Source organism: Mesoplodon mirus (assembly GCF_964341445.2).
Source record: "Mesoplodon mirus genome assembly, chromosome: 9".
In the NCBI taxonomy this organism is placed as follows: domain Eukaryota; kingdom Metazoa; phylum Chordata; class Mammalia; order Artiodactyla; family Ziphiidae; genus Mesoplodon; species Mesoplodon mirus.
This window is the reverse complement of record NC_138985.1, coordinates 93885003-93906009: the sequence shown is the minus strand read 5'-3', so window position 1 is coordinate 93906009 and position 21007 is coordinate 93885003.

The window sequence follows — 21007 nt, the reverse complement described above, 5'->3', positions numbered from 1 at the left end:
TCCCCTGCATCGGCAGGCGGACTCTCAACCACTGCGCCACCAGGGAGGCCCCCTTATACCACTTTTAATGCATCCCACAGCTGTTGAGAGTGTGAATCTACTACCATTGTAGGAGTTGAATTTTCAAGATCAGAGGATTCAGCACCATGGTCAGAGCCAAAGAGATAACAAATTTGGGCGTGAAGTAAATCCTCTCTGCAGGAGGAAAATAAAGGGAATCTTTACCTGAAGAATTCTCCTTCTAAACAACGATGAGATACCAATATATACACCTATTAGAATGGCCAAAATTCAGAACACTGACAAAACCAAACGCCAACAAGGATGTGATGCAACAAGAATTTTCATTCATCGTTGGCGGGAATGCAAACTGGTACATACAGCCACTCTGGAAGATAGTTTGGCGGTGTCTTATAAAACTAAACATACTCTTACTGTATGGTCCAGCAATTGTGCCCCTTGTATTTACTCAAAGGAGTCGAAAACTTATGTCCACATAAAAAGCTGTGCATGGATGTTTACAACAACTTTATTCATAATTGCCAAAACTTGGAGACAACCAAGATGCCCTTCAGTAGGTGAATGGATAAATAAATGGTGGTACATCCAGACAATGGAATATTATTCAGTGCTAAAAAATGAGCTATCAAACTTTGAAAAGGAGACTTAAGTGAGTATTAGTAAGTGAAAGAAGCCAATCCAAAAAGGCTACATACTGTATGATTCTAACTGTATGACTTTCTGGAAAAGGCAAAACTATGGAGACAAGAAAAAGATCAGTGGTCACCAGAGATTAGGTGGGGAGGGAGGGATAAATAGGCAGAGCACAGGGGATTTTCAGGACAGTGAAAATACTCTGTGTGATACTGTAGTGGTGGATACATGCCATTATAGATTTGTCCAAACTGATAGAATGTACACCACCAACAGTGAACCTTAATGTAAACTAAGGACTTTAGGTGATAATAATGTGTCACTGTAGATTCATCAGTTGTAACAAATGTACACTCTGGTGGGGGATATTGTAATGGGAGAGGCTGTGTGTGTGTGGGGATGGGTTACATGGGAAACCTCTGAATCTTCCTATCAATCTTGCTATAATCCTAAAACAGATCTAAAAAAAATAAAGTCTTTTTTTTTTTTAAGAAAAGAATTCACCTTCTTCCCGGACTCTAATGGCCAGTCAAGCCAATGCTCAGGTCAGCAAGAGAAAAGACACTTGAAGCCCCAGTGCTGTGCTCTGATGGGCACCACTCTGTCCTCAAGTGTTGCCTGGACAGTGACCTACACCCACAGGTCTCAATCTGAATTTACCCCATTGAGTGTCTTTCTGACTTTGGAGGTAGCTGCTTTCCCCCTGTTGATTTTCGGTGTCTGCTAATCTGTGAAACAGAGAGAGCCATTGTTTCTCTGAGCTATGTTAATCCAGATGTCTGAGGGGTCCTCCAAAACAGAAGGTAGGAGCTGACCTCAAGGGGCCCCCAAGGGCCTCCCCAGTGATTCTGGGGAGGAAGACCTGTCCCCAGAACCATTCCTTTGCCCCTCCTAATGCCTCTTAGAAGGGAAAAGCTAAACCTATGCAAGTACAGACAAACTTAGAATGCAGATGACCCTGGAGGACAGAGGGGACAGGAACTAACACCTGCTCATCATCCCCTGTGTGCCAGGTGTGAAATGGAAACTACCTCCATCCTCACAGCAGCCTGATGCAGATGCGGGTCTCAAACTTCCTTTCACAGGAACCTGCGCACAAGCATGGGTGCCACACACAGCCGTGGTGGAGAAAACCATTCTTGTTAATAAACTGTGTGCCTTGCATTATGTGATATATGCACTTCTAAAGAGGCATATGAGTTCAGCTTCACATACGCATTGTGTTGTCTTAGATCAGAGAGCACATCATTCAAGTTTTTTTTTTCTTATTTCAGAAAGTTTTAAATCCAGAACTAGAATTGAAATCCTTCCAGTGGGAATATAAAATGTTAAATGAAACACCTCGTAGTAGATGACTAATTGCTTCTCTGATCTATTCTAGAATGTATAAAAATGTAGAATATATAAAATTGAGACCTCAGTAAATTAATATTACAAAGTAACATGGACACACAGGCACACCCACCCTCTTTAGGTCCTAATGGTGATACACTGCATGTACCATCTCAATAACAGGTGTCCTGGTTATCCATTTTAAATATAACCACCAAGAACCTACTGTCTAGCACAGGGAGCTCTGCCCAATGTTATGCAACAACCTAAATGGGAAACTGTATAACTGAATCACTTTGGTGTACGCCTGAAACTATCACAACGTTGTTAATCAACTATACTCCAAGATAAAATAGAAAGTTTTAAAAATAAATAAATAACAAGTGTCCTGGGAAGTGGAGCAATGATTACATTCCACAGCTCAGCCTTTCTTCACAGGACTTAGTAGTTAACTACTGTTAGTTGAGTGCCTAGATGCTTTCTTCAAGATCTCCTTCAAATTCTCACTTTTTATTATTTTTTGCAAGTTCTAAAACCAGATGCTTCTTTTATGCAAAAGTCTAATTGCTGTGGAATCTAATGTATTTCCTCCTTTCATATCCAAATATCCTCCTTCCTGTTTAATTTACAACCCTCCCATGATTCACCTTTTGGTAATGGTCTATAAGGAACCACACCTTTTTTGGTCCTGTCTACACATATTGCTAAGAGTCTTCAACTTTGGGAAAAAGCATTCCTGAGTTATGTTAGTAATATGAGACATTAAAAGGGACTTGTCTACAAACACAAAACGATAATGACAAATCAGATTTTTTAGGCCCCATGTGCTTCTTTCTCATACCCCACAATGTATACTTATAAAATTTCTGCACTTTTATGGCATGAGGCATGCCTGGAAAACTCATCATAATATAACATGTTCCTGGTTAAATATTAAATTCTTTTTGAATTAGTGAAAAGAGACAAAGGGAAGTGAAACCTAGATACTTAATGGGCAGTGTAAAATGAAAAAAACAGTGATGAATAAGGCAATGAGAACTGTGTGTTCTGTTTTTTTGGATAGTAGAAATTTCTGAACAAGTTCCCAGCATTTACCCAATTTGATGATACTAGGAAAAAATAATACATATAAAATCCACATTCAAATAACTTGTGGCATGCATCACCCTTCTTTTCCCATCCTAACAGAATGCCAGTTTTGTTCAGAGGATGAGACATAATGTATCCCCCACTAAAAATACTTGCCTACCACATGAGATGGTACTGTGACAGTTCTGGTCAATGATACTAACAAAAGTCCTCTCGGTATTTATGTGAAAGCCCTTGTTTTCCTGAACTGGGCACTGCTCCTTCCTCCTGCCTTGAGTGCTGATGTGAAGCCAGGTACTGCAACAGCTATCTTGCAACCATGAAGTGATGAGTATGAGACTAAGGGGCCGTGGGCTAAGGATGGCAGAGAAATATGGTGGGAATCTGAGTCCAGGATGGCCTATTGCCTCCTTTACCAGCCCTGAATTTCTTATTGCTTGAAATAAATATTTGCTACACTTGTTTAAGCCACTGTTAATGTGGTTCTTCGCTGCTTGCAGCCAAATGCAGTACTAACCAATACAACCTTGCACACACATCTTAGCTTCTCTTTCTAAATCTCCAAATTGAAGTTTTACATTTCTTTTAAATTCATAGAGAAGCCAAGTAGCCACATTCCCTAGTTTTGAGCTTTGAAGCTCTATGATAACCTATTGTATTTATTATCATCACTAGAGATAAATGCCAGAGTTAAGTGTATAAAAAATAGGAAACGATAAATATATAAGTAATTACATATAAATAGGTGCTGGATCTCAGGATGAAGGACAACTATGTATGAAATCATTGGAATTTTACTTTTAAGCCCTCATTGAAAAGTCTACAAATAAATGCTGGAGAGGGTGTGGAGAAAAGGGAACCCTCCTACACTGTTGGTGGGAATGTAAGTTGGTGCAGCCACTGTAGAAAACAGTATGGAGGTTCCTCAGAAAACTAAAAATAGAACTACCATATGATCAAGCAGTCCCACTCCTGGGCATATATCCAAACAAAACTCTAATTCAAACAGATACATGAGGGCTTCCTTAGTGGCGCACTGGTTAAGAATCCACCTGCCAATGCAGGGGACACGGGTTCAAGCCCTAGTCTGGGAAGATCCCACATGCCGCAGAGCAGCTGAGCCTGTGCACCACAACTACTGAGCCTGCGCTCTAGAGCCGGCATGCCACAACTACTGAGCCTGCGCTCTAGAGCCCACTAGGCACAACTACAGAGCCCGCGTGTCACAACTACTGAAGTCCGGGCGCCTAGAGCCTGTGCTCCGCAACAAGAGAAGCCACCGCAATGAGAAGCCCGCGCACAGCAACAAAGAGTAGCCAGCCCCCTCTTGCTGCAACTAGAGGAAGCCGTGCACAGCAACGAAGAACTAAAAACAGGGAAAAATAAATAAATTTATATATATATAAAAAAAGATACATGCACCCCTATGTTCATAGCAGCACTATTCACAATAGCCAAGACATGGAAACAACCTAAATGTCCATCGACCGATGAATGGATAAAGAAGATGTGGCACATATACACAATGGAAGCCATAAAAAAGAAGGAAATAATGCCATTTGCAGCAACATGGATGCAGCTAGAGATTATCATACTAAGTTAAGTAAGTCAGAAAGAGACAAATACCATATGATATCACTTATATGTGGAATCTAAAATATGACACAAATGAACCCATCTACAAAGCAGAAACAGAATCATGGATGTAGAGAACAAACTGGTAGCTGCTGAGGGGGTTGGGGGAGGGATGGAGTGGGAGGTTGGGGTGAGCAGATGTAAGCTATTACATACAGGATGGATAAACAACAAGGTCCTACTATATAGCACAGGGAACTATAGTCAATATCCTATGATAAACCATAATGGAAAAGAATATGAAAAAAGAATGTATATACATATAACTGAATCACTTTGCTGTAGAGCAGAAATTAACACAACACTGTAAATCAACTATACTTCAAAAATATATTGAAATCAATGGAATTTTACCCTTTAGAATGGCAAAAATCACCATCTGACAACACCAGTGTCGGCAAGGTTGTGGGGAAGTGGGATCTCTCACATACCACCAGTGAGTGGGTGAACTGGTGCAACTACTAAGGGGAGCAGTTTTCCACGTCTAGTAAAGCTGATGGTGAACATACCTGGTGACCCAGAAAACCTTGCACATGTGCACAAGAGAGATGTAGACGGGTGCTTGCTGTGGTGCTGCTTTATAACAGTGAAAACCTGGAGACAATCTAGGTGTCTGTCAGCAAGTGAATGGATAGAAACATCATGACACAGTCTTACGATATTAAAATGAAGAACAAAAGCAGAACCCAGATTTACACATGGATATGGAAAATTTAGTGGAATGCTGAAGCCGGGTCTCAAGAGCTGATTGTTAAAATTTCAGGAATTTTGTGAGGTGGTTGATATTACATCAGTACTTTGAGATCAGCCATGTTAGGAGTATTTACAACATTGAAATGAGAAAACGCTACAAATCACACCCCCTTTCCCCCCACAGAAGAGCTGTTAGTTAAATATTTACCAGCACATCACTAGATAGACTTCAAAAACAGCGTTTATTTTTAAAAGGCAAGTTGCAGAATATGTGGTGGCATATATTTAGAGCTCAAAAACATATAGAAATGTTATATATTTATAATATTTATCAATGGTAATAAAATGTAATCTAGAAGGCTAAATGCCAAATTTGTGGTAACAATTGTCTCTGGAAAGGGGGGTCATGTACTAGGTGTGGTGAAGGGGAAAGGGAGGGCTTGGACTCTTTATCTGTTATGTTCTATTTTTTTTTTAATATCTAAAGTCAAAAAGTGAACAGAAAGTTAATTTTTGTCAATTATGGATGCTAAGTATAAAAAATGCTTATTCTACGTGCTTATCGCTGTTCTTTAGATTTTAAGATAAAAAAGGCAGAAAATGAGAGTCCAAAGAAAATTTGCATATCATATTTCATTGACTCCATAACACTGACTAAAAGATGCACTATTATTTTATACACCACTAGGAAAGAATTTTGAAATTTGCCATTTAAACCATGTTGGTGAGGGCATGCAGAATCATATATTGCTGGTATGAATGTAAAATGGTGCAGCCACTGTAAAAAACAGCTCAACCGTTCTTCAGAAATTTACACAGAATTACATATGACCCACTAATTCCACTCCTAGGTATACACCCAAGAGAACTGAGAAGGTATGTCCAAGCAAAAACATGTACACGAATGTTCATAGCAGCATTATTCCTAATAGATAAAAGGTACAAACACTGCTGGCACATTGCTGGTGGGAATGTAAAATGGTACAACCACTTTTGTAAAATAGTTTGGCAGTCCCTCAAAAAGTTAAAAATAAAGTGACCATATGACCCAGATATTCCACTTGCCAGTATATAGTCAAGAAAACGAGCACACACATCCTCATAAAAGACTCTACACCAACATTCATAACAGCATCATTCATATAGCCAGAAAGTGGGAGCAACCCAAACACGCATGCATACCTGAGGAAAGGATAAACAAAATGTGGTACAGCCAAACGATGGAATATCAGCCGTAAAAAGAAATGAAGAACTCATATGTACTACAACATGGCTCAACCTTGACATTATGCTAAGCAAAGCAAGCCAGACCCAAAAGGCCACATGCTGTATGATTCCATTTATATGAAATGTCCAGAATAGGCGAATCCACAGAGCCAGAAAGCAGGTTAGTGGTTGCCAGAGACTGGGGAGAGGAGAGATGGGGAGCGATACTTAACAGGTACAGGGTTTCCTGTTTTGGAACTAGATATGCTGGTGGCACAGCATTGTGAATGTACTAAAAACAGCTGAAGTGCACACTTTATTTTAAAAAATTTTTTTGGGGGGGAGATCAGGTGCTGTACCACACAGCTTGTGAGATGTTAGTTCCCCAACCAGGGATTGAACCCATGCCCCCTGCCCTGGAAGCACGGAGTCCTAACCACGGGACGGCCAGGGCATTCCCTGAATTCCCTGAACTGTGCACTTTAAAATGGTGACTTTTGTGTTATGTGAATTTCACCTCAAAAAAAGTCATTTAAACTGTCTTTCATTTTAAGATGATAGTGATTTGAGACACTGCATTGTAGAAACAAAAGCAAACATGTCTTAGAGTTGATGAAATGTGATATATTATGTAGAAATTTGCAGGCTCTATACAAATAGTGTTGTATCAGTTAGGATATGTTTTGTGCCTAACAGCATAATAACAGTGCTTAAACAGGTTAGAAGTTTATTTTCATTTCACATAGATGAAGTCGTGATATGGACAGCCCAGGGCCCATAAACTATCTCCATGGTTTGCTCAGACACCCAGATTTCCTATATGTCATCCTGTATTCAATATTTGGCTTCCATTTTCAAAGTTACAGCAGTCCAAGATGGCTGCTGGAGTGCCAGCCATTATTTCACATTTCTAGGTGTACAGCTGGAAGAGGGAGAGGGCAAAATGCCTTCCTCCCAACTCAGCTCTCTTTGAGCAGAGGAAAGGTGTGCTTAAGTACCTGTTCATATGTCCATAAAATGGGAAAGTCTCTATGAATGCAAGACTCCTGTCTATTTTACCAGTGCATCCCCAGCACCTAGCACAAGGCAGAGCACGTTGAAGGCACTAAAAAACATGTGAAAAGAACGGATACATGCATGGAAATGGATAAATGCATCATAACCATTTAAATATTTTCATAAGTAAGAAACAGGGAAATGTTGATTACAATATAATATGTGAAAACAGACTATAGTGTAATCCTAATTTTACTGAAAATGTATAGTATGCCTCGAAAAAAGAAATACACTAACCTACTAACAGATTTTCTAAATATATGGTGAAATTTCTGATTTTTAATATTTTTTTTCATACTTTTATAAATTTTCTAAATGTATGCAATAAGCCAGAATATTTTTCTAATTAGAAAATAAATCAATAAGCTTAAAAATCAACCAGTCAATCAAGAAGAAGACCACTTCAGTCTAAGTGTTAAAACCAGATAGTGAGTTTATAAACCAAAGAAAGTAACCAACAGCCACATATGCTGTGGAGAGTCCAACAATCCTGCTTCTCTCATCCAACAGCTTTGTTTTACAATTGGGGGAAGGAGATGTTGACATCTGCAGATGATGCCCATGTGGAACCATGCCTATCCTACATTTTGGGGTAGCAAATTGATTCCCTATCCCATATCTCAGTTTTTTCAATCTAATAGTTAGCATATAAATACTCATTTTTTAAACAGGAAGACCATTTTAAAGCTTACCACAGGGAAGTTACCCATCCATCAAAGTAAACTGATTATCTGCTTCCAGGTCCACCCCGATCACTTGGAAATGATTAAATCAAACACAGCACTTCTCAGCACAATGGAAAGTCACCACCACCCCTGAATTTTCTTGTGTTTTCCCACTATTATGGGCTAAATTGCCCCTCCCCCACCAGATTTCATGTGTTGAAGTCCTAAATCCCAATACCCCAGAATGTGACTATTTGGAGATAGTCTTTATTTTTTATTATTTTTTAAGGGTTTTTTTTTGATGTGGACAATTTTTTTTAAAGTCTTTATTGAATTTGTTACAACATTGCTTCTGTTTTATGATTTTTTGGGTTTTTGGCCGCGAGGCATGTGGGATCCTAGCTCCCTGACCAGGGATCGAACCTGCACCCTCTGCATTGGAAGGTGAAGTCTTAACCACTGGACCACCAGGGAAGTCCCTGGAGATAGTCTTTAAAGAAGTAATTACATCAAAGTGAGGTCACAGGGTGGACCCTAATCCAATATGACTGTTGTCCTTAGAAGAAGAGGAAATTAGGACACAGACCTGTACAAAGGGAAGACAATGGTAAGACACAGAAAGAAGACAGTCATCTACAAGCCAAGGAGAGAGGCCTCAGAAGAAATCAACCCTGCTGACACATTGACCCCAAACTTCTAGCCTCCAGAATTATAAGAAAATACATTTCTGTTGTGTAAGCCACCCAGTCTGTAGTACTTGTTATGGCAGCTCTAGCAAATACACCCACTCATCATGTTAATTACATGTTCGGTGACTGCGACGGTTAAGTTTATGTGTAAACTTGGCTAGGCTATGGTATCTAGTTGATCAGATATCAGTCTAGATGTTGCTGTGAAGGTACTTTTTAGATGTGATGGACATTTAAGTCAGTAGACTTAGACTCTCCATAATATGGGTGGGCTTCATGCTATCAGCTGAACGTCTTAAATGGGAAGACTGAGATCCCCCAAAGAGGAAGGAGTTCTGACTCCAGGCTGTCTTTGGACTCAAGATTGCAGCATGAACTCTGGCCAGAAGTTCCAGTCTGCCTTCCTTGCATATACCAGACTTGCCAGCCCCACAATTACATGAGCCTATATTAAAAATACACTCCCGGGCTTCCCTGGTGGCACAGTGGTTGAGAGTCCGCCTGCCAATGCAAGCGACATGGGTTCGTGCCCCGGTCCAGGAAGATCCCACATGCCACGGAACGGCTGGGCCCGTGAACTATGGCCACTGAGCCTGCGCGTCCGGAGCCTGTGCTCCGCAACGGGAGAGGCCACAACAGTGAGAGGCCCAAAAATACACTCCCACCACCCACACACATACATCTACACACATCCTATTGGTTCCGATTCTCTGGAGAACCCTAATAACAGCGAATAAGGACTGATATTCCATGTACTTAACTCCATGCTCTTGCACTTGTTTTATGCAAAATATCTATTTATTTCCAAATTTGTGACTAGAAGAGCTAGTCAAATACTTGCAAATTAATTCATCAGTGTGCTGTTCTTTCTTTTTAAAGATGACATTGAGCTTTGCTAGAGGATGTCATCAGAGAGCCAGAAGGAAGGAAGGAAGGACGATCACTCATCAAAATGCCTAACAATTTACACCCACAGTGTGCTGACAGCCAGTAAATTCCAATAGGATGAACAATTATGGTTATAATTTTTAAACTGTCTTTGTTATGAGCATCCTGCTCTTGCCTTTTGGTCCTGCCTAATCTTGTTCTACCCTGTACATTTGCAACCTCACTTCTTTTTTCAGAAATGACAAGTTTTCTTTCTGCTCTGTTAAGTACATAAACTGAGCTGCTTATCCAGAAAGAAATCGGATAAGATAAATTGGATAAATGCGGAGAGTTTGGCCAGGGAAGAAACAAAGATGTGAGACAAGGAAGTCTGAGGAACGTCAGGGAGCAACACTAGTATTTACATTCGCCAACTGTGTACAGGATAAGCCCCTGCCTAGTAGTCACTTATAACTAAAGAAACAGAGCTAGAATTTCCCACCTTTTGTTTCCTTCCAAAGGTGGGATTTATCTTTAAATTTACTTCAATTTGTGGAAGATTTGGAAGAAAAATCCTTCCAGCTATTAGGGAGCTTTCTAAATAGGAGAAATAACATTTGTCAAGCTTGTCTTGGGAGAGTTTTTGTTCAAGTGATTAGAAATGAAATGAACTTGGAATGTTGAAATTTCTCATGTTTGACATGATGGCAGAAGAATATTGAGCAAGAAAATAATTTGGCATTTAGTCCCCAGCATGAGTTCGTACACGCAACCCCATTAAATCATATTAGGAAGGAAATGTGCTTTATTGGGAAATGTGCTGGGCTAAACCAGAGACTCCAAAGTTCTGGGGCAACAGTGTGACTTCCCCTCCTTAATGACTGGGGGACACTCGGCCTTGATGGGCCTCTTCTCCTTCATCTACAAGGATGGGGAAAAATGCTTTCTCAGGGTTTCTTCAAGGAAGAAGACTAGAACCATAAATCATTTTAACAAATGCAAAGTACCCCTCAATACACATTATTTACAGAGATGTTATTTATTTGATTTCCTTTTGGGGGGAAATGAAGCATTAGTTGAGTAATATGGAAGTGGTTCAGTAGCACCATTACAAGTGAGTTTTTTAAAGAGTAGGGGACTTCACAAAATGATCTCAAGGTATGAAAATTACTGTTTGGTTTCATATGCAAGTTTTTAAAAGAATTATTACAGAATGAGAGGGAAGTAAGTTGGCTGCAGTATACACTGTGACCAACTTTCAAATAATGATTGTGACTTGAGTCATTTCTCAGAAGTAAGTAAACAAATTCTTTTACTTTGATGCTGAATGATATTGATCAAGTCCATCTGCTTGTACCCATTAGAAGGCACCATCTCACATTATTTTGGAAATGGTCATCCTGAGTCAGACTAAGTAGTCATAGTCAATACATTTGATTTCCCTCTCATTTTTTTTTTGCTCCATCCTCTGTATCTACCCAAATTTCGTCTTCTTCCCTCAGAGCCACTTGACCACGTGAGTATCATCCGTAATCCTAAAGAGCAAGAAGGGAATTTCTATGTTAGTAGAGGAATTCAACTAAGAATAGAATGCTGCATAATTTAGTGTCCAAACTGAGATGTTAGAGAACAAAGGGAGGCCTTTTAATAATTATGCTGGAACAACAAATATAAACCAATCATCCTCATTAAAAAAATAAACAGAAAACATATGTAAATGTTAGCCTCATTTGTATCAAAGCAAAAATAAAATGAGACCATCGTAGACCCACCAGATTGACAAAAATGAAAAAGTTCAACAATCCTAAATGTTGGTAAAGACATGGAACAACTGGAACTCATAGTGTTGGGAGTACATTTTACAACACTTTTGAAAACAATTTGACATTATCTAGTAAAAATGAACATGTACGTATCCTATAATTTGGCAAATCCACTCCCACAATATATGTACTAGAGGGGGACTAGCCAAGATGGTGGAGGGGGAAGACCCTGAGCTCACCTCCAAATTTAGACACACCAGACACACCAAAATTACAGCTATTTACAGAGTAACAAGCAATGAGAATGACCTGAAGACTAGCAGAAAAGATCTTCTACAACTAAAGATATAAAGAAGGACCCACAACAAGATGGATAGTAGAGCCAGAGATGCAGTATAGTCAACACCCATACCCCTCGGTAGGCAACCCACAAATTGGAGGATAATTACTATTGCAGAGGTTCTCCCCAAGGAGCAAGGGGTCCAAACCCCACATTGGGTTCCCCAGTGTGAGGGTCCTGCACCCAGAAGATGAACCACCAGAACATTTGTCTTTGAAGGCCCCTGGGGCTTACTTTCAGGAGAGGCAGAGGGCTGTGAGAAATAAAGCCTCCATTTTTAAAGGGCACACACAGAATCTCACACACCCAAGACCCAGAGCATAAGCAGTAATTTGAAAGAAGCCTGGGTCAGACCCACTTGCTAATCTTAGAGAGCCTCCCAGAGAAGCAGGAGGCAACTGGGAATCATCTTGGAGACAGATGCTGGCAGCTGCCGTTTTGGGGAGCTCATCCTACCATGAGGATGCTAGTGCTGCAAGTGCCATTTTGGGATCCTCCCTCTAGTTTATTAATGCTGGGACCCAGCCTGTCCACCAGCTAGTCAGCATCAGTCCTGGGACACCCCAGGTCAGGCATCTGTCCAGGCAGGGACACAGCCCCACCTACAAGCAGGTTGGCTGCCACAGGACCCCTGAACCACAAGCTGCCCCAGGACATGGCCCCACCCACCAGTGGGCCAGCACTGGGCTCAGGACCTGACCCTGCCCACCAGCAGGCTGACACCAACCACAGGATCCCCTGGGCCCAGGCCCCACCCACCAACAGCTGGCAGCATTCACACTAGGCAAGGCCTGACAACCAACCTGACCAAGGGCTATCCACACCTACCAGCACACCCACAGAAGTCAGCCCCCTACAACAGAAGGGCACATGCAGCACACAAAGAGGGCACCCCCAGAGCATATAGCTCTGGTGGCCAGAAAGGAGTATCCTCCTGGGGCCTATAGGACATCTCTTACATAAAGCCACATCTCCAAGATCAGGAAATATAACCAACCTACCAAATGCAGAGAAATATAGAGAATTAGGCAAAATGAGGAGCAGAAAAATATGTTCTAAGCAAAGGAACAAGATAAAAGTCTAGAAGAACTAAGTGGAGATAGGCAGTCTACCCAATAAAGAATTCAAGGTATAATTGTAAAGATGGTCAGAAGAACTCAGAAGAAGAATGGATGAACACAATGAGAAGATAGAAGTTTCTAACAAAGAGAAAATATAAAGAGGAACCAAACAGAGCTGAGGAATACAATAACTCAAGTGAAAAATACACTAGTAGATTAGAAGATAAGAGAAATAGGTTAGCAACCTGGAAGACAGAGCAGTGGAAATCACTGAAGCTGAACAGAAGAATGTAGAAGAATTTGAAAAAATGAGGACAGTTTAAGAGACCTCTGAAACAACATCGGGAATATGAACATTTACATTATAGGGGTCCCAGAAGAAGAGACAAAGGGGCAGAGAACATATTTAAGACATAATAGCTGAAAACTTTCCTAACTTGGGAAAGGAAACAGACATCCAGGTCCAGGAAGCACGGAGAGTCCCAAACAAGATGAACTCAAAGACAACCACACCAAGACACATTGCATTTAAAATGGCAAAAAAATTAAATATAAAGAGAGGATATTAAAAGCAACAAGGGAAAAGCAACTAGTTACATAGAAGGGAACGCCCATAAGACTATCAGGCTAGAAGGGAGTGGCACAATATATTTAAAGTGATAAAAGGAAAAAACCTACAACCAAGAATACTCTACCTGGCAAGGCTCTCATTCAGATTGGAAGGAGAAATAATTTTACAGACAAGCAAAACCTAAAAGACTTCAGCACCATGAAACCACCTTTACAAGCAATGTTAAAGGGACTTCTCTAAGTGTGAAGGAAAAGGCCCCAACTAAAAATATGAAAATTGCAAAAGGAAAAATCTCATTGGTAAAGACATATACAGCAAAGGTAGTATATCAACGACCTATAAAGCTAGTAGGAAGGTTAAAAGACAAAAGTAGTAAAAATCATCTATATCCACACTAAGTAGTTAAGGGATACACAAAACAAAAAAATGTAAAATGTAACATGAAAAACATTAAATGTGTGTGAGAGGGAGTAAGAATGCAAGGTTCTTAGAATGTGTTCAAACTTAAGAGATCATCAACTAAAAGAATCACATATATAGTTAATATGAACCTCATGGTAACCACAAACCAAAAATCTACAACAGATACACAAAAAAGAGAAATGAATGCAAACATAACACTAAAGATAGTTATCAAATCACAAGCAAAGAGAACAAAAGAAGAAAGGAGCGCACAAGAGAACTACAAAAACAACCCCAAAACTATGAACAAAATGGCAATGTACGTATCTACCAATAATTAGTTTAAATGTAAATGGACTAAATGGTCTAATCAAAAGATATAGAGTGGCTGAGTGGATACAAAAACAATACCCATATATATGTTGCCTACAAGGGACTCACTTCAGATCCAGAGACAACACAGACTGAAAGTGAGAGGATGGATAAAGGTATTTCATGAAATGGAAATGAAAAGAAAGCTGGGGTAGCAGTACTTAAAGCAGACAAAATAGACTTTAAAACAAAGACTGTCACAAGAGACAAAAAAGAACATTACATAAAGATAAAGGGTTCAATCCAAGAAGAAGATATAACAATTGTAAACATACATGCACCCAACAAAAGAGCACCTAAATACATAAAGCAAATATTAATAGACATAAAGGGAGAAACTGACAGTAACACAATAATAGTAGGGGGCTTTAGCACCCAACTTACATCAATGGACAGATCATCCAGACAGAAAATCAATAAGGAAATGCTGCCTTAAATGACACATTAGACCAAATAGAATATATATATATATGAACATTGCATCCAAAGGCAGCAGAATACACATTCTTTTCAAGTGCACATAGACCATTCTCTAGGATAGATCACATGATCACATGCTAATAAGCCATCAAACAAGTATCAGTAAATTTAAGAAAATTGAAATCATATCAAGCATCTTTTCTTACCACAGTGCTATGAGACTAGAAATACACTACAAGAAAAAAATGCAAAAAATGCAAACACATGGAGGCTAAACAACATGCTACTAAACAATCAATGGATCACTGAAGAAATCAAAGAAGAAATAAAAAGATACCTGGAGACAAATGAAAATGAAAACAATAATCCAAAATCTATGGACGTCAGTAAAAGCAGTTCTAAGAGAGAAGTTTATAGCAATACAAGCCTGCCTCAGGAAAGAAGAAATATCTCTAACAACCTAATTTCACATTTAAAGGAACTAGATAAAGAAGAACAAACAAAACCTGATATTAGTACATGGAAAGAAATCATAAAGATCAGAGCAGAAACAAATGAAATGGAGACTTTTAAAAAAGAGAAAAGATCAGTAAAACTAAGAGCTGGTTTGTTAAGAAAAGATAAACAAAATTGATAAACCTTTAGCCAGGCTCATCAAGAAAAAAAGAGATAGGGCCCAAATAAATAAAATCAGAAATGAAAGAGAAGTTACAAATGATACCACAGAAATACAAAGGCTCATAGGTATTACTATGAACAATTATATACCAATAAAATTGACAACCTAGAAGAAATGAACAAATTCCTAGACATGTACAATCTCCCAAGACTGAATCAGGAAGAAATAGAAAATATGAATAGACCAGTTACCAGTAATGAAATTGAATCAGTAATAGAAAAACTCCCAACAAATCAAAATCCAGGACTAGATGGCTTCACAGGTGAATTCTACCAAACATTTAGAGAAGAGTTAACATCTATCCTCTCAAACTATTCCAAAAATTGAATTGGAAAGAATACTTCCAAACTAATTCTACAAGGCCAGAATAGCCCTGTTACCAAAAACAAAGATAGCACACACACAAAAAAATTACAAGCCAATATCATTGATGAATATAGATGCAAAAATCCTCAATAAAATATTAGCAAACGAAATTCAACAATACATTAATAGGATCATACACCATGATCAAGTGGGATGTATCCCAGGAATGCAAGGGTGGTTCGATATCTGCAAATCAATCAATGTGCTACACCACATTGACAAACTGAAGAATAAAAATCATATGATCGTCTCAACAGATGCTGAAAAAGCTTTTGACAAAACATCCATCTACGATAAAAACTCTCAACAAAGGGGTATGGAGGGAACATACCTCAACATAATAAAGGCCATATATGACAAGCCCACGGGTAACATCATACTCAGCAGTGAAAAATGGAAAGCATTTCCTTTAAGATCAGGAACAAGACAAGGATGGTCACTCTCACCACTTTTATTCAGCATAGTATTGGAAGTCCTCGCCACAGCAATCAGACAAGAAAAAGAAATAAAAGGAATCCAGATTGGAAGAAAGTAAAACTGTCACTATTTACAGATGACATAATACTATACATAGAATATTCTAAAGATGCCACCAAAAATTACTAGAACTCATCAATGAATTCAGTAGAATTATAGGATACAAAATTAATATATAGAAATCTGTTACATTGCTATACACTAACAATGAACTATTAGAAGAGAAATTAAGAAAACAATCCCATTTACAATCACATCTAAAGAATGAAATACCTAGGAATAAATCTAACTAAGGAGGTAAAACACCTATACTCAGAAAACTATAAGACACTGATAAAAGAAACTGAAGATGACACAAACAATTGGAAAGCTATACCATATTCGTAGACTGGAAGAATTAATATTGTTAAAATGACTGTATTCCCCAAGGCAATCTACAGAGTAAATACAATCCATATAAAAGTACCAATGACGGGATTCCCTGGTGGCGCAGTTGTTGAGAGTCCGCCTGCCGATGTAGGGGACATGGGTTCGTGCCCCAGTCTTGGAAGATCCCACATGCCGCAGAGCAGCTGGACCCATGAGCCATGGGTGCTGAGCCTGCACATCCGGAGCCTGTGCTCCACAACGGGAGAGGCCACAACAGTGAGAGGCCCGCGTACCGCAAAAAAAAAAAAAAAAAAAAAAGGTATTTTTCACACAACTAGAATAAGTAATTCTAAAATGTGTATGGAAACACAAAAGACCAAAAATAGCCAAAACAATCTTCAGAAAGAAGAACAAATCTGGAGGTATCATGTGTCCTGATTTCACACTATATTACAAAACTACAGTAATCAAAACAGTATGGTAATGGCACAAAGACAGACACAAATCAGTGGAACAGAATAGAGAGCCCAGAAATAAACCCAGGCACTTATGGTTGATTAATCTATGACAGAGAAGGCAAGAATATACAATGGGAAATACAACCTCTTCAATAAATGAAGGTGGGAAAACTGGACAGCTACATGCAAAAGAATCAAACTGGACTATTTTCCCACACCATATAAAAAATAAACTTAATATGGATTAAAGACTTAAATGTAAGAGCTGAAACCATAAAATTCTAAAAAACAGGCAGTATGCTCTTGACATCTGACAGAAATATTTTGTATATGTCTCCTCAGGCAAGGGCAACAAAAGCAAAAATAAACAAATGGGACTACCTCAAAGTAAAAAACTTTTGGACAGTGAAGGAAACTGTCAATGAAAAGGCCTCCTACTAGGAGAAGATATTTGCAAGCCATATATTTGATAAGGGGTTTATATCCAAAATATACAAAGAACTAATGAAATTCAACATAAAAAAATATTTTAAAACACGGGCAGAGTCAAAACTACAAGATATCACCTCACACCTGTCAGAATGGCTATCATCAGAAAGTCCGCAAATAAATACTGGATAGGATGGGAAGAAAGGGACCCCTTGTACACAATTAGTGGTAATGTAAATTGATACAACCACTATGAGAAACAATATGGAGGTTCCTCAAAAAACTAAAAACAGAACTACCATATCATCCTGCAATCCCGCTCCTGGGTATTTATCTGAAGAAAATGAAAACACTAATTTGAAAAGATATATTTACCCCCTATGTTCACTGCAGCATTATTTAAAATAGCCAAGATATGGAAGCAACCTAAATTCCCATTAATAGATGAATGGATAAAGAAGATGTGATATACGTACACACACACACAATGGAATATTACTCAGCCATAAAAAGAATGAAACCTTGTCATTTGTGACAACTTGGATGGACCTAGAGGGTATTATGATAAGTGAAATAAGTCAGACAGAGAAAAACAAATACTTCATTATTTCACTTATATGGGGAATCTAAAAAACAAAACAAATGAACAAACATAACAAAACAAACATAGTCATAGATACAGAGAACAAACAGGTGGTTACCAGAGGAAAGGGGGGTGGGTGGAGGAGAGAAATAGGTGAGGGAGATTAAGAGGTAGAAAATTCCAGTTACACAATAAATGAGTTATGGGTATGAAATGTACAGTGTGGGGACTACAGTCAATACTTATGTAATATCTTTGTATGGTGACAGATGGTAACTGGACTTATTGTGGTGATCATTTTGAAATGTACAGAGGGACTTTCCTGGTGATCCAGTGGTTAAGACTCCATGCTTCCACTGCAGGGGGCATGGGTTCAATCCCTGATCGGGGAACCAAGATGGTAACTGGACTTACTGTGGTGACAGATGGTAACTGGACTTATTGTGGTGATCATTTTGAAATGTATACAGGGACTTTCCTGGTGATCCAGTGGTTAAGACTCCACGCTTCCACTGCAGGGGGCAGGGGTTCAATCCCCTGGTCAGGGAACCAAGATCCTGCCTACCACATGGTACAGCCAAAACAAATAAATAAAAATTAAAAAAAAATTTTAAGTTAAAAATTTTTAAATGTATAGAAATATCGAATCACTGTGTTGTGTACTGGGAACTAACACAGTGTTATAAGTCAATTATACTTCAAAACCAAATAAACAAACTCAGAAAAAGAGATCAGATTTGTGGTTACCAGAGGTAGGGGATGAGTATTGAATAAAGGCAGTCAAAAGGTACAAACTTCCAGTTTTAAGATAAATAAGTGCTAGGGATGTAATGTACAACATTATATATATATATTTATTACATGTGTATATGTATATATGTGTGTGTGTATATATATAATTAATACTGCTGTATGTTGTATAGGAAAGTTATTAAGAGAGTAAATCCTAAGAGTTCTCATCACAAAGGAAATTTTTTTCAATTTCTTTAATAATTTTGTGAAGTGTAGTTGATTTACAACATTGTGTTAATTTCAGGTGTACAGCTAAGTGATTCAGTTATATATATATATATATTTCAGATTCTTTTCCATTATAGGTTATTGAATATAGTTCCCTGTGCTACACAGTCAGTCCTTTTGTTTATCTATTTTGTATATAGTAGTGTGTATTGCTAATCCCAAACTCCTAATTTATCCCTCCCCCCACTTTCCCCTTTAATTTTGTAACTATATAAGATGACAGATGTTCACTAAACTTATCATGGTAGTCATTTCATGATGTATGTAAATCAAATTATTATTCTGTTTACCTTAAGCTTATACAGTGCTGTATGTCAATTATATCTCAATAAAACAGGAAAAAATAAACATATGTGCTAGAATAGTCATAGAAACATTGTTTATAAAAGCCTAAATGTAGAAAAAACAAATACACCTAAACATAAAAATGGATACATTGGACTTCCCTGGTGGCACAGTGGTTAAGAATCTGCCTGCCAATGCAGGGGACATGGGTTTGAGCCCTGGTCCGGGGAGATCTCACATGCTGTGGAGCAACTAAGCCCGTGTGCCACAACTACTGAGCCTGCGCTCTAGAGCCCACAGGCCACAGCTACTCATCCCGTGTGTCACAACTACTGAAGCCGCATGCCTAGAGCCCATACTCCACAACAAGAGAAGCCACCGCAATGAGAAGCCTGAGCATGGCAACGAAGAATAGCCCCTGCTCACCTCAACTAGAGATAGCCCGTGCTCAGCAACAAAGACCCAACACAGCCAAAAATAAATAAATAAATAATTTTAAAAATGGATACATTTAAATAATAACTACATTCATCAATATAGATTAACTTTACAAATGTTACATTTATTGAAAGAAACAACTCCAACTATATATGGCCATCTATATAAGTCCCAAATAGCCAAAACTAAATAAGGATACATGCTTATATAGTAAAACTACAAATAAAAGCATGGATATTATTAACCCAAAGGTTAGGATGGAAGGTGGCTCCTTGAAGAACACATTAAGGAGGGGTGTCTAAGGTCTTGGAATTATTTATTTCTTAACCTGGGTGATAGATACACAGAGATTTATTTATTATCCCTCACACTTTACATTATGTAATGTTCATTCTTTTTTGTTGACATGTAACTGACATATAACGTTATGTAAGTTTAAGGTGTACAACATGTTGATTTGATCCATTTATATATTGCAGTAAGATTGCTACCACAGCATTAGCTAACACTCTGTTATGTTACATAATTGTCATTTCTTTTTTGTGGTGAGAACAATTAATATCTAGTCTTTTAACAACTTTGAAGTTTATAATACAGTATTGTTGACTATAATCACTATGCTGTACATTAGCTCTCCAGGATTTATTTATCTACTAGTTCCCAGTTTATACTCTTGAACAACATATCCCCACTTCTCCACCGCCCACCTCTGGTAAACACCACTCTACTCCATTTTTTACAAGTTTGTCTTTTTTAGATTCCACATATAAGAGAGATCATACAGTATTTGCCTTTCTCTGACTTGTTTCACTTAGCACAATGCCCTTGAGGTCCATCCATGTTGTTGCAAATGGCAAGATTCCATTCTTTTCGTAGCTGAGTAATATTCCTGTGTGTGTGTGTGTGTGTATAACATCTTATATATTGGGTTGGCCAAAATGTTCATTCGAAACCCAAATGAACATTTTGGCCAACCCCCCAAAAATATATATGTATGTATCTCACAATTTCTTTATCCATTTATCCACTGATGGACACTTAGATTGTTTCCATATCTTGGCTATTGTAAATAATGCTATAATGAACAT